The sequence below is a fragment of the Lonchura striata genome, chromosome Z (assembly GCF_050655825.1).
Source record: "Lonchura striata isolate lonStrDom1 chromosome Z, ASM5065582v1, whole genome shotgun sequence".
Lineage (NCBI taxonomy): Eukaryota > Metazoa > Chordata > Aves > Passeriformes > Estrildidae > Lonchura > Lonchura striata.
In genome coordinates, this window is record NC_140740.1 from 82329957 (window position 1) to 82342781 (window position 12825).

Sequence of the window (12825 nt, forward strand, 5' to 3'; positions counted from 1 at the left end):
AAACAAACATGGCTAATCTCAGTTATTGATGGGATAGCAATAAATTTGGAGGCACAGTGGGGCAACTGATAAGGATGCAGACTCAAAGGATGCAGGATGCTGGAGAGGCTGATGAGACTTGGCAGTTGCTGAAGATTCATGGAAGGAATAGGGTCAGACAGAAAAGGGTGTAGGAGGAACTAGGTGCCTGTAAAATGAGATTGGTCACCATGTTGGTGACATGTCATGTTGACTGTTATGACACCTGATTACTACAATCTCTTCTAAATTCTTCTTACATCCTTTCTTATCTAACTGCATAGTCACTGTCTCTGTCTCATGTGCATGACTGCTGCAAGGACTAAGTACCAGCTACTGGGTGAACTGATGTGATGAATTTGGTGCCAGCAACTGGATTTGAGCCAGGAGTTTTGGTGCCCCAGACCTGTAAAGGAAGCCACCTAAGTGAGTGGGGTGTCAGTGCCAGTCACTGGGGCAGAAAGGGCTCTTGGCCACCAGTCACTGGGGTTGAAGCAGTGCACGTCTGAAAAGCCATTGGACTGATGTCATTCTGTTGCCAGAGAAGAGTACAAAAAGCAGAATCCATGTGTTTCTTGATTCACCACTGTAGCACTAGGTCTTGGAGGGCTTGAAATTTTGTGAATACTTAGATTTCTCTAGGGAAAACTGGCTGACTCTCCTTTTTTCTCTTGGCTATTATGTATACATGGATGCACACACACATGGGCTCACAACACACACACATGCTTTTACCTGCATACATAATACATTTTATGTTCCCACCTAAAATAGTGAAAGCATGGCACACATTTGTTGCACTCTGGACACTGTCTCCTATAACCTAAGGAATCCTCTGCTTTTGTGCTGCTTTGAAGTTTTGCTGTAATTGATAACTGATGTGGCCGCTTCACTCTCATGAAAGCATCTTAAAAAAAACCAACTCTGTAGTTTTGTGCCTCAGATATTTTTGCATCCCAATAATGCTTGGTGTTAACCACATATAGTTGGAATTAAACTTTTTTTTTTTGGTAGGTGTTGAAGATGGTCTGATGGTCCTGCTCCTTGTAAGTGTGATGAAAATAGTGTTGAGTACATAGTGGTTAACAAAAGAGACAAATAATTAAGATCTTATGGACTTAAGCCTTCTTTAGGGCTGCTAATGGGAGAATGGAAAAATTTCAGCCTGAAGGATGCTGAATGGGGTGATAGTTCAGTGCTCTCAGATACTGAGCATCTCTAAAGATCAGCATATTTCCCCCTTCACTGAAAGGAGCTGTCCATAAGGACTAGGCAGTTTTTCTGAGTCAGTATACAGCATGGCAATTATCAACTATCAACACATACTGAAGAGCATGGCAAGAATTCCCCCTGTGCTGCTGCTGCTGCATCCTAAGCTTTGTCACCAAGTGTAAACTTACAGAGAGACACAAGACAGCACCTGCTCAACTTCTGCTGTTTCTGTTTCGCCCCTACATGAGCTGCCCGTAGATCCTACAAAAGGGCAGAAGGAATGGAAGTCTAGTCCTGCAGTCTACCAGTGCTGACCAGCTTGTTGTGAGGGTGATTGGACAATCTTTGGTCATGGCTGGCATGTATTACAAAGAACTTCTAGTAAAATACAGACATTCCTCTGTGTAGCAGGCCCGAAACTTAGAAATGGAAGTAAAACAGTCGTTTTCTGGAGTTTGTCGTTGTCTGGAGTTTGTCTGATCTATGCTGTCAGCATGCACTTACATGAGTTACATGGCATTTTGAAGTTTCAAAGTTGTTCTAAGCATAAATCTGTTTAATTATGCAGAAGCCTTGTCAGCTCTTCATAAAACCCTTAAGATGCAATAAGCTTTGTCAGGATCTGCTTCTTGTTATCTGCTCAACATTGCTGATCAAACAAAAGGCTTGCTGAGCTGAACCACTAGAGCTGGCACAAAAGCTGTGGCTTCCTTGTCAACAAGCAGTGCCACAGAAAGGCACCTGGGGGGGTCCTGCTTGATGGCAAGTTCATCATGAGCCAGCAGTGCCCTATCAGACAGGAGGACCAGCTCTGTCCTGGGGTGCATCAGGGACAGCATCACCAGCTGGGCAAGGGAGGAGATTGTCCTGCTCTGCTCTGCAATGGGGAGGCTTCACCTCAAGCGCTGGGGGCAGTTTTGGGTGCCACAATATAAGGAAGATATTCAACTCTTAGAGATCATCCAAAGGAGAGCAAAAAAGATGGTGATGCACCTTGAGGGGAAGTTGTGTGAGGAGTGGCTGAGGTCCCTGGGTTTGTTCAGCCTGGAAAAGACTGAGGGGAGACCCCATTGCAGTTACAAATTCCTTTTGAGGGGAAGAGGTGGGGCAGACACCGAACTCTTCTCTCCTGCACCCAGCGACAAGATCTGAGGGAATAGCCTGAAGTTGTGTCAGGGGAGGTTTAGGTTGGATATTAGAAAAAGATTCTTCTATTTGAACAAGCTCCCCAGGTTAGTGGTCACAGCACCGAGCCTGACAGAGATCAAGAAGCATTTGGACAATTCTCTCAGGCACATGGTGTAACTCTTGGGGATGGTTCCGTGCATGGCCAGGAGTTGGACATGATGGCCCTCATGGGTTCCTTCCAACTCAGCTTATGCTGTGATTTTATGAACCAGAGATGAAATATGCATGTACTGAAGCCTCGGAAGTTGTACTGAGTATTTGCTTCAATTTTGCTGTCTGCGTGAAGCTATGTGGGGATTTCAATAAAAGCCACAGGAAGAACCATTTACATGATCCATGCTTCTTGCTATACAGATGTGATGCAACCATTCTTTCTAGTTGCTCTTCTTAACTATGCCTGCAAAAATCAAATGTAGCCTTGTTTTTTAGTTAGTTTTTTTTTTTTTTCTCCAGAATAAAACCCTGAGTGAGGAAGATGCTTAAGCACATGCTAAAGTACAGGCTGAAGTGCTTTGAAAATTTGTGGGTATAAGGACATGTTTAACTATCAACACATACTGAAGAGCATTCCTAAACTGAGACTTTTCCCTAGAATAGTAATTACTTAGATAGCAACTGTTAACACAAGCTTAGTGATGAATTTAATTGAATTAGTGAACCCAACTGGAATTAAGGAGAGAAATTATTTTTCATTTTATGTTTAAAATGTGGATATTTGTGAAAAGAAAGAAAAGCAGCATTTTCTTATACAAAGGGGTCACTTCCTGCTGTTGTTAAATATTTTGAAATGTAAACATTAGTTCTGTTATTAAAATGACTGGGTGTGACATGGGAATTTCAAGAAAACTAGATATTAAAATCAAGGCATCTGATCACATAATAAAGGTGAATTTAGGTCATTAGCCAATGGTCAGTTAGGATGGTCTGCTTGCTAGGGGAGAAATTAAATGATACAAAGGGAAGTTTTCAATGCATTGCTTTTCAGAAAGCCAAAAATTATCAACAAGCTGTACTGTCTAGAAATATCTGAGTTCCAATCACAGATTTCAGAGCAAATCAGGCCTCTTTGTTAGGCACTGCTCAAATTAGGGATGCATTGAAGTAATCAGTATTCTCTTCAATACTTTTTTTTGAAAATTGTTCTTTGTTTTTTCCCTTCATTTTCATTGCTGAGGACTTATTCAGGAGCCTGATACTGAAGTGTATTTATTGGGAAAGAGGCAGGAGATTTCTTCTTGTACTGTGAGTTCAGATACCCATATACCTGATTGTAATATGCCACTGGTCAAAGCTGTCCACCTGCACTTTAGATTTTAGATTTTAGATTTTAGATTAGATTTCAAATACAGTAAAAACTGATAAGTGAGCATGGAAAAGCTATGCACTGGATTATTGGCCTAAAACATCCTTGGAAAATTGGCAAGAGCTCAGGGTCCAAGTGTTTTGAAAAGCAATACAAAGTCTAGCATGGTACTGGTTACTAGTCATGTCCCTCTGAAATACTGGCACTGTGGCCAAAAGTGCTTAATGTCTTTACTAATGATTTGTATGATGGATCAGAATGTGTTCCCAGTAAGTTTGCAGATGCTCCCAGACCAAAGGAAATGTCAGATACACTGGAGCAGAGGAATGGTCTTTAGAGGGACCTTGACAAGCCAGAGAAACGGGCTGATGAGAACCTCCTGGAGCTAAGCATCAGCAAATGTCAGGTTTAGTTTGTGTTCCCCAGTGCATCTCAAGACAGACATTGAAACTATGCAGCAAGTTTGGTGGAGGCCACAGACACAGAGGAGGCTGGAGGATGGCACAGGGCAGGAGGGGCAGCAAGAAGTGGCTTTTTCAGCTTGGGAGTGAAAGGGAGTTTATCTGGCTGTCATCAGGTCCTCTGCGGCAGAGCACTGAAATAATAGACTCGTCTCAGGGATGCACCAAAGGCAAAAGACAGTCACTGCAATATAGAGCTCTCACAGAAGATTAGAAGATACCCATCTTTCCTGGGAGGGTTTCCAGTGCCTAGGCAGGGACACTCAGTCAGGCTGAAGGTTCTCCACTTTTGGGCACCTTCCTGATTTTATAGCCCAAAGAAAACAGACGAAGCGTCATGTTGGCCCACCCGTGAAGAAGGGAGGAATCTATGAGCGAGCAGATGAGGGTTTCACTTAAAAGTGAGAAATCTGGATTCTTGAGCGAGCTCTTCCAAGACAGAATCTTGCCGTTAATGTTTTTTCTGTTGCTTGCCCCCTTACCCTAGAAGCTGCGCAGAGACAGGAGCTCTTGCCCTGTGTGCGTGCTTTATGTTGAAGTAACTGGGAGCGTGAGGCCCCTGCCCAAGCCCGAGCCTTGGTCAGGCACAGCTCCGGCGCTCTTCTCCGCGATCTGCCCCAGCTCATCGCACCTCACCTGCGAGCAGCGCCAGGCACCTCCATTTACCAGAGCACCGCGCGCCGTGCACGGCAGACGAGAGACGCCAGAACGCGGCGGGGAAAGGCGCCGCCCGGCCGGCGCAGGGGCGAGAGCCGCGCTCAGGCCCGCGGGGGCGGGCGGCGGGCGGGGCGGCGGCCGGCACCATGTGGCCGCGGCTCCCCGCCCTCCCGCTCTGGAGCTGCGCGGCGGCGGCGGCGGCGGCGGCTTCGGCGGGGCGGCCGGGGCAGGCGAGCCGCCGCCGCTGCCCTCCGCATGGAGCCGCGGCCGCCCGGCGCCACCGCCGCCGCGCCGAGCGGGGCGTCCGCGGCGCCGGGGGCGGCGGGCGGCGGCGGCGGCGGCGGGGCGCCCTGCGGAGGATGTGGTGAGTGGCGGGGGCGCGGCGGTGCGGGCGGTGTGAGAGCGGGCGGCGTGTGCGAGCCGCGCCGCCGCGGGCCCGCGCTGTCCGCGGTGCTGAGGCGGCCGGGCGGGCGCGGCCCCGCGCCGCCGGCGGGCGCGCAGCGGAGGAAGGAGCCGCTCCTTCCCCGCCGTGAGGGCTGCTCCCCGCGCTGCCTCGGCGGCCGTGGGTGTGGAAATGTCCGGCCGGACCTCCCGCAGGGCTGTTCGTGATGCGGTCACGGCAGAAAGCAGCCGGCAGATGAGCCCACAGGGTGACACAAACAGCGCGGGTACCAGCCCTGGGCTGGCGGTGGTGTTTTCGGTTTGCGGATCTGGACGCTATCTGCTCAACATCTGCTTGCAGCAGACAAGATAAAGTAGCTCCTTGGCACCCCGCAGTTTTGCAAATGGAAATATGTACTCAGTTTTTGCTATGCATTAGCTTAAATGAATTTGAGGTCAGCCAAAACTTAGATGCGTTATGTTTTATATTTTCTTAGTCTTGAGTCACATCATGACTGGCACTGATTGTTGGGGAGCAATATGTCCTTATTGCTAGGAGGAAATACATTTCTTAGAGTGCAAACTTCTCTCAATGTAAAGGAAGTATTTACAATACACTTATTTTCAAGCCTTTCCTTCTTGTAGTCAATATCCAGCCTCTCTTTCCTGCAGGAGCTAAACATTCTCCTCCTGTGTTATCCTGCAGCATTTCTTGCAACAAATATTCTTCATTTCCATAAATAATGAACATACTGTTGCATTTTTGGTATTAATCTTTGAGCCTTTAAAACCATTTCTCGCGCACACATCTGTGTGTGTGTAGGTGTGAGGAAGCCATGCTTTGCATTCAGTTATCCACAGGTCTTAGCTCCTATATATTCTCCTGGACTTAGTGGGAACACAACTCTTCAAACAGTTTGCTGTAAATATATAGCACTTGGAAGATTCTTGATTTTATTTTCTGAAGCTGAAAGGAGTTTGCCAGTTTAAAAGGTAATCAGTACTGTTTACTACAGGTGTTACCAGCCAAAGGCTTTGAGAGGAGTCAGATTGTGTGGTCATGAGGCTGTTGTATAATCAGGCAGGTTAGCCATTGGCAACGACCATTCTTTAGCTGCACAGAAGATAGCCACGTGAATTTCTGAAGGTGAGGTCTGTCCACAGACTGAAAGCTGCCACAGGCATTCAGGGCTGTGTAAATGGGAGTCTGTGAAAATCTTGAGTCTGGGAGAGTCATAGCCTGTAACATCTAGACTTCCTTCAGCACCTACCCTTTATCATTCAGTGGAACCTGTATTTCACTTGCTGATGTGTCCCAGGTTGTAAGTCCTAGCTCACACGTGCTAACTTGGCCTTTGCTTTTCTGTTCAATGATATTAGATGAATTTCTAAATTTGTTACTGAGATGAGAATAGTCATTTTGTTTGAGGTTACTTTGAAGAAAATGTTAGTTACTCTTCTTCCCACTATGATGTTGATTGCTTCCCTTTAGACCGTGGGAGAGGAGAAAGGGAAATTTAAGAAAGTCATAATCTGCCTTGCATTCATAACTTTTCCTTCCATTTTGCCTTGTATAAGCACTTCTGCTGGCTTTAGGCAGGCTTCACCATGGACATAAATTTTCTCCAGAGTTTTGAAGGCAGAGGCATAATTCCTGAAGGCTTAGGTTTGTAGGTGTTTTACTGACATGAATTAATCATGCAAATAATTCTAGGGGCTTCCATGCTAGACTGCTTGTCTGACTAGTGACAAGAAATATATGATGTCTAAGTAGAAACCCATAGAAGCAGATTAACTGGGAGACAAAACCTCAGCAGAGGGATTCAGCTGGCTTTCCTCGTCTCCATGCAGAAGACAAAGTGAGGCATTCAATCCAACACTACTTGTTGCTTATGCTGTAGCCATGTGTCCTCTCATAAATTCTTCAGGGCTGTCAAATGCTTCCCATGCCACAGCTGCAGCAGGGGCAGGAGAGCACTGGCCCACAGCTGGCAGAAGCGGGCTGTGATGTAAAGTAGTAGTGGTATACTTGTTCAAGTACACAAGTACACAAGTCATGCACGCTGTGCAGCCCAGATGTTTGCATTACAAGTACCCTGTCACCGCTTGCCATGTGTTTCACTGTCTCCAAGTACAGATATAATGGGCAAAATTTAAGAATCCCATGAATTAGAACGAGCCAGCTTTGCAGTTGTGGCAGACAGAGATGGCTCTTTCCTTACACAACTGAAGATGTGACGTGTTGGCAAGCCAGGGTGGGTCGGTGTGTGTGTGTGTTGAGTGTGTTGACCACAGGCAGGCACTTTAACTCTTTTGTCATTTCTTGAGACTGTCACAAAGCAATATAATGAGTAATATCTCATTTGTATTTGTGTAGGCACAAACTGAGCAAGGTGCCTAAAATCCATTTCATCTAATGACCAAATGAATTTTATAAGTATGTGAAATGCAGAAGATCTGAAAGTATTTTTCATACATATTCATCAGGTCAAACTTCTTATGGTTTGCTTTTAAACGTAAGCAACTTAAAAATGCATTTGAAGACCCAAGTTAAAAATAGTTGATTTGCTGTTTGCCTGCACCAAGGAGTCTATTTTTGTCTTTATCCGGTAGATTGCACACAGGCATTTCTGGGGGATGTTTCAGGCCTCCTTTGTAGAAATCCAGCCCCTGGATTTGTGTATTAAATCCTTTTGGTTTGGATAGCAGTCACATTTCTTCCTGACATACAGATGTTTCTAATCCTATAGATAAGAAGGAATACAAAAGTTTATTCTAACCTCTAAACATGTTTTCAGCTTGCTCTTTTGAATAGTGCCATGATTTCATTGTCACTTTCAAAACTGCACCGAAATTCGGGGGAATGCTCATACTTGAAACATCCTTTTAATACTTGACTCTCCTTTGTACTTATGGTTGATAGATTTTCCCAGCACTACTGAAAATAAAACACATTAATAGTTCATTTTTAATGTTTTTATCTATAAACATCATCTTGAGGGTAGCTAAGATTGATTAATGTATCTCTTAAAAATAAAAGATTTGACACTATCTGGAAATACTATTTTTAGAGTTCATATGCATGTTTTGTTGAATCAGTTCTCATATATGTAGATATTTAAAGCTAAAAATTCTATGTTTAGAATTTAAAAGCTAAATTCTATGTTTAGAACATTATATAAGCAGAAATAGATTCTATGTATTTCTGTGTGTTCAGTATAAATATTTATATGAAAACTGTCCATGTAAAACAGGTATGTGGAGAGAGGATGGATCTCTCTTCAAATTAGTCTGTTATTTTGTAGCTAGCAAGAGAGTTCTGTTTTTGTAATCTGAAAACAGTAAGCCTCAGTTCAGAATCTCTGAAATAATTTCTTTATATTTCTTGGATAGTATGGTTAGTACTTCTTTTTGGGATAAGTACACTGCTGTAGGTCTGGACAATTGAATCTAATGAAGCAGCCTGCCTGAGTGATCCTTTTGGATTCCATCTGTGTTGTTACTGTGACAGCTGCTTGAATTCTGGGGGTTTTCTCCTTTTTTCCCCTCTTGTTTTCAGGGATTTTAGTTGCCTAGCCACTAGATCTGCCAAGATAGAGGGTGGTGTTTCTACGTGGCTTCTGCAGGCTGAAATTTGCTGCCTTGCCAATCTGCCTGTCAATCATCCTAATCACCTCAAATTCTTCAGATGCTAGAGGGCTCCTTTAATGTAAGCACTTAGCTTTCCTGCTAGTCTGGGGCCCACTCCTGCACCCTTGAAGCAGGCAGGATTTTTGATACTGCCTCTGGTACTTGTAAAGTCTCTGTTGTGACAGGGACCTTGCATTGCCAGGAGGGTGCAGCTTTCTCCCGCCTCCCACACGCACTAATGTTTGTGTGCTAAAAATAACACGGCAGCAAGACCTTCCCTTCCTGATGCACACACACATTCTGAGGTCAGTGTTTGGACTGGAATGACTTGTGTGAGGAAGGGGAGCAGAATTTGCCTCTGTTTCTCCTTTGTGCCAGTCAGGCTGCACAGGTGCTTCCATGAGCATTACCAGCAGCAGCAACAATGGCAATTATGGATGGTTTTCGTCCAAAATATTGGATGAAATATATCAGAATATCTCCTTTGCAAGATGTAATTCAAAATACATCTAAATACGAAATGGAATGATTTAAGTCTTTGCAGGGAAATGAAAATCAAGAACTGTGGAATAATTAATTATTTTCAGGCAACCTGGTAACCATTTTCCTTTCCTATAATTTGCTAAGGATTTCACTTTCATGCTTATTAGTAATGTGTTTTGATTGCATTCTTGTAGCAGGGAGGATTATTCATTTGATTGTGAACACTTCTTCTGTCCACAAATAGGACAAAAGATTGTGTAATGCTCTGGAATATCATAGGTATATTGCTGGTCTCATGCCAAGATAATTTTCAGCAATGAGATACATATCTAAATAGAATGCATTATGGTCATTACCTTAATAAAATGTGAGTCATGCACACCAGCACTTTCATTCTTAAAATACTTAATTAAACTGGTATATCTGTTTGCCAATGGATATAGCATACTTTGGCAGACAAATCTGTTGCTGTGTGGACAAATAGTCTCCAGCATTTTCCCTGAAGCTGTGTGCTTAATTTAGCAATTTATGCGTGAGCTCACTTATGAATGTTTTGAGCATGCTTGCATGATGTACATTATCACTAAGTTTTAACTAAAACTACAGATGTGAAGTGATTGTAAAACGTATTCTGACTTAACGAAGTCCTAGATTATAAATGAGACTGTTGGCTAGGTAAGTTTGTTCTGGATGACAGACAGAAAAACTAACTGCTTTGTATCTAACTGTGTATGTGAAGGTCCTGTAGCTATTGAGAAAAGGTGGCAACTGATAACACAAATTGCTCCAAAACCAGCATTCAAGCTAAGGTTTGAGTAGCAATTTATGACTCAGAAAAACTTTCACATTCTATCTTAAAAAATATATGCATGCTCTGGGAAAATAAAAGGGCAAGTTGAAACTATACAAGCTGTCAGACCATGTCATGCTTGTCTGTGCAGGAGATCAGCAGGTTAGTCAGAAAGAATTTGGGAAGTATTGCATTTGGGGAATACTGTGGTACTTCTGTATTTGAAATGAAATTTCTCACTTGCAGTAAAGAAGCAGTCACTTCGGGGATGTGTAAGGAACATTCAAACATGTCAACCTCTGACAATGACATAAATGCCTGATTAAATAAAAACTTTTAACGTTCAGTGCAATTAGTCCATATATTTCTATAGATTTCAAAAATATTTTTCCAATAATGATTTTTAAAATCAATTCAAAAAAGAACATTTAAAAAGCCCAGATCTCTTCATAGTACTGCATCTTCTCTTCATCCTGCTACCAAGTCTATTACAGTAACAGTCAAAATTAATTTATAATCCACCTGCTTTCTGACAAGAACAGTTGTCAGTTTTTTAGCTGATATCTCTATGTACTTGTTTGTACTGTCTTTGTGTGAAAGAACATTTGGGAGCTGAGAAGAGGAAGGGAATTTGATTCATAACAGGTGAATAGGAACTCAATTAGGTTTGGGTTCAGCTGTCCAAAACATTCAGTCTTTCCTGTAAGGGCAGGGTATATACATGGTGAGTGCATTCTTCTTTCTTCTCAGCTTTCATGTTTGCTAGTTCGCTGTGCAAGGCTGGTGGAGAATGATTGATTCTGCTGTACTTCTTCTATACTGAAATTTGTATAAACATGGAAAATATGTCAACCCCAGACAGCAAATATATTTTGATTTCTTCCATCAGTGAACATCTTCTACCATCAAGTGCATTTTCACAGAATGAGCTGGCAGCTAAAATACTTCTTAAAATGCTTTTTAAAAGCAGCATTTATGTTTATAGTGATCTTTTTTTAAAAATTATTTTGAAGCACAGAGTTTTATGACCAGCTGCTCTCAAGTATCCATGCTTAGGAATCCAGTACTGCATAGTCTGTGAGCAATTGATACAAGATAAAGCTTGTTGCTCCTGCAGAGTATCTTGCTGGCATGTGTAGCTTCCTTTGTTCTAGAGGTGGGTGGCTTCTTCCATTTTGTGTGTGATAGTGAAGCATCTGCAGTTCCTGCCTGCTTTTTTGAGCCTCTTTCTACATTACTATCAGCTTTTGACAGTGTTTTTGAGATGGGGGAGAGCAAGCTGAGTAGAAGAGGGTTGTGCTGTTGAACCGGCGTTGTTTCACAACGTGCTGAAGAGTCTTATTTCTGCTGCTGGTGGCAGAATAATAGTGGTATCATATTATTGCTGGTTTTCAACACATGCTTTCCTACAGATGGTGGAGATTAACACTGCAGTGCCTGTTGTTTGAGCTGCAGTGCTGAAAACAAAAGGTTTGCCACAGCTGCTTCAGCCGCAGCGAGGCAAGGGCCCCTGGGGACCTTTGGCAGGATCTGGTCTCTGTGCATCGCTGGCCAAGAACAGAAGTTTATGAACACTGTTCATTTGTTTATTTATGACAGCTGGCTGTTGTCAGCTTAAACATGTTGTGCCCTTGCAGGTCACACATGTTTAAACTTAATAAGAGAGAGCTCCTGCCCTTTCTTTTGTTTTTTTTTAACTAAATGTTTTGCTGAATTCTATATGAGGTAGGAAAGGTTTTAACTAATGTTTTCTATTAGATGCATTTATTTTGTGGTCAGAAACTTCAAGCACTATATGCAAGTGGATCCTAAAATGTTTGGGCTAAATTGGTTCTCTGATACATTTTTGGAAGTGTCCAAAAGTCCACCATACATGTTTCTGTACTGAACTAAGCAGCAAAATATGCGTTGACTTTCAATGACACAAGAACAGCCCCTGAAGCTATTGTACTAGTTCAGCCTAAATTGCACTGGAAAGTGGTTTGGGATATTTCAGTGAATATTCTGAAATAATGTTTCTCCCTTGACATCTGATAAATTGCATAGCTGCAAGTTTCAGTACTCACTTTTTTTTGTGTACTCACTTTTAGATCAGATGTTTTGGTCCACTTTATGCACATTTCAAGATGCATCCTTATAAAGTGTAATAATTGCTTCAAGAGTAATTAAGATAAGATGGAATATTAACGAAATTTTTACTAGAGGTGTGAAAACTGTCCATTAACAGTGAACTGAAGATTACAGTGGAAATTACTGTAGTGGATGTTCTAGCCTTTTTGGGATTAAATTGCTTGTTTAGTTTGAATTAAAAACAAAACAAAACACAATGACATGTTGGAGTGTTTTCCAGATTTTTCTTAAGGTTGAAGTTGTAAACCTTTAGATGATTAATATTTTTTTCAAAACCACAGTTATATAAGAAAAGTAATAGAAGAAGTGATTGGATCTTATGCTGAAGAGCTGGTATCAAGCTGGTAAATACATATTTCAAAAGATCCTGGGGGTGAATATAAGTAGGTATATATCTTAGCAAAAATATCAACATTTGAGAACAAAGATACATCTTTAATACACAACATAGAAGAATTATCTTTTCCGAACATTTTTGCTGGAAGCTTCATTAGCTGGAAGACTGCTGAATGGGTATGGACATCTGGGCATTGAGCCTTTTTAGTTTGCCCAGTTTCTTGTTAAGAAGTTCT

At 42.5% G+C, this 12825-nt stretch overlaps 1 long non-coding RNA gene across 1 annotated transcript in view; it reads left to right on the forward strand.

Annotated features, from left to right (window-relative positions):
- The first annotated feature begins 5183 nt into the window (after positions 1-5183).
- Positions 5184-12825, forward strand: part of LOC146763910 (uncharacterized) — a 242467-nt gene continuing 234825 nt past the window's right edge. The window contains exon 1 of the long non-coding RNA XR_014951715.1: positions 5184-5203. This is a non-coding gene — a long non-coding RNA (uncharacterized LOC146763910). The remainder of the gene's footprint in view (positions 5204-12825) is intronic.